Genomic DNA, 2,500 nt, shown 5'->3' with positions numbered 1-2,500 from the left:
TTTGTCTGCCTTACACTTCTTACTTAATTAATTTCTTTTAAATAAAACATTAGGTGTGTTACTTTCACCTAACTAACTCGCATACAAAACAACTGAACGTCAAATCAAATATCAAATCGAGGCAAGCTTACCATGACTACGAATTCTTGTGTGAGTGAGGGGAGTGAATGAAGGAGTAACTGGGATGCGAATGACGGCTACCCATCCCAGCCTGTCTTATATACCGATACTGCGGCCACACTCCGCCCATCACCTCTTTCATGCCCCTGACCTTCCATCCCCAAGCAGACACTTGATAGAGAGAGGCGGAGGGGGAATGAAAATACTAAGTGATGGGTAATTGACGCATATGTATTCATATAACACATAATTATCCGAGAGAGATTTAGCCAGTGGTACAAGCAATGTGATAAACAGGATTTCTGTGTGTATGTGTGTGTGTGTGTGTGTGTGTGTGGTAGATGTGTTTAAATCTATAGTTGTTCTTTTCTCCTTTTCTTTTCTTTTCTTTTTCTTTGCTTTTATAAAACTTGCCTATTTATTAAAAAATATACAGACGAATAACAGATATCACAAGATATATCTACACTACTTTCTCTCTCTCTCTCTCTCTCTCTCTCTCTCTCTCTCTCTCTCTCTCTCTCTCTCTCTCTCTCTCTCTCTCACCTTAACATGGAAAATGTGTTTAGTCTTATTGATTTATTAACTAATTTCTTTATCTATTCACTTAATTACCTGACTTACAACTTATCTACTGATCTTTCTATGCCATTGCTACTCTTACTGCTAACATTAAGGTCACTGTAAAAAAAAAAAAAATACTTGCATGGAGAGACGTAAAAAGGAGAAGCAGGAATTATGTTTGTCTCTCTTACACTAGAAACTATTTAAGATACTGTAGCACAAAAACAATATGCATTAAAAAAGTTGCAAGTGGTTATGGGAAAAAAATATCTAGAAACGAATGAATTAAAATTAAACGTATAATACTTATTGCTTTATTTCTCTTGTTTTATTTATTCCTTTTTTGTTTACCTTATTTACTGGTCTGTTAGTTTGTACGTCTGTCTGTCTGCCAGTGTACTGCCGCCGCTTCAAGGACGTGTTTAATATAATGGTGCAACTAAACAACACTAATTTTGTTAGGTTGGGTTAAATACGAGAATAGCGCCGAAACGGAATGTTTTATGGAGTAGTAGTAGTAGTACTAGTAGTAGTAGTAGTAGTAGTAGTAGTACTAGTAGTAGTAGTAGTGGTAGCAGCATCAGTAGCAGTAATAGTATTCATAGTAGTAGTAGTCATAGTAGTAGTAGTTGTAGTAATAGTAGTAGTAGTAGTAGTAGTAGTAGTAGTAGTAGTAGCAGTAGTAGTAGTAGTAGTAGTAGTAGTAGTAGTAGTAGTAGTTGTTGTTGTTGTTGTTGTTGTTGTTGTTGTTGTTGTTGTTGTTGTTGTTGTTGTTGTTGTTGTCGTTGTTGTTGTTGTTGTTGTTGTTGTTTTATTGTTACTGAACAATATATTGTTATCAACATGAAAATCATAAAAAATCTTAAAAAAAACAATACGAGACAGAGAGAGAGAGAGAGAGAGAGAGAGAGAGAGAGAGAGAGAGAGAGAGAGAGAGAGAGAGAGAGAGAAAGCTTAGCATAGGTAGAGGAAACCCACACAGTAGGTACACAATAAACAACAAAATCTGGTAGGTTCAGGGTACGAAAAAGATTGAGGAGTTATAGTTAGCTCTGAAGTCCGTCTAGGAAAGCAATGCATAGAGGCCAGAATCAGGGCAAATAGGGTAATAGGATTCATTTTAGGAGTGTTAGGTTAGGGTAGGGGTAGGTTAGGTTAGGTGTCTTCAGGTATTCATTTAACTACACCAACCGAAGGGAAGATTTCTCACACTCACTAAAGCCTCTCCCTCACTCCCTCTCCTCTCACTGTACTCATCCCTCGCGTTACAAGTAAACAAACGCAGAAAACATAAATAGTGAAATACTTTATTTGATTCCTTACATGTCGAACACAGGAGTGGGTGTATCTTTCACATAGTTATGGTGTGTAGGGGGTGTCGCGACATGGTGTGTGTGTTGTATGGTGCCTTACTTTCCATACGTATAGCCACCATATCAACCACCATACCCACCATGACCGTAACCACCATATCTACCGCCATAACCGCGGCCATAACCGCCGTGAAAATCAACCACGGCCGCCTCCAAAACCAAAGTTGGTAGAACCACCAAGTCCGCTATATCTGTCATGACCGCCGTGAAATCCACCATGGCCGCCTACAAAACCAGAGCCGCCGCCAATACCGCCAAGTCCAAGTCCGCTATATCCGCCATATCTGCCATGGCCGCCTCCAATACCAAAGCCACCAAGTCCACCGTGTCTGCCATAGCCGCCATAACCACCACTGCACCTTCCAGAACCAAATGCGCCGCCTAAGCAAGCCTGAGCCACGACTGCCATGACAGCCAGGCAGACCACCATAAGTAGGCACCTC

General features: G+C 40.1%; 1 long non-coding RNA gene across 1 annotated transcript in view; it reads right to left on the bottom strand.

The window, feature by feature from the left end:
* The window catches only part of LOC135110708 (uncharacterized), a 1,593-nt gene extending 1,326 nt beyond the window's left edge, over nt 1–267 (bottom strand). Inside the window, exon 1 of the long non-coding RNA XR_010273379.1 lies at nt 132–267. This is a non-coding gene — a long non-coding RNA (uncharacterized LOC135110708). The remainder of the gene's footprint in view (nt 1–131) is intronic.
* Between the last annotated feature and the right edge of the window lie 2,233 nt (nt 268–2,500).

Source organism: Scylla paramamosain, chromosome 20 (genome assembly GCF_035594125.1).
Source record: "Scylla paramamosain isolate STU-SP2022 chromosome 20, ASM3559412v1, whole genome shotgun sequence".
NCBI classification, from domain to species: domain Eukaryota; kingdom Metazoa; phylum Arthropoda; class Malacostraca; order Decapoda; family Portunidae; genus Scylla; species Scylla paramamosain.
Note: the sequence above shows the minus strand (reverse complement) of the source record. Positions and strands in the feature narration are given on the sequence as shown.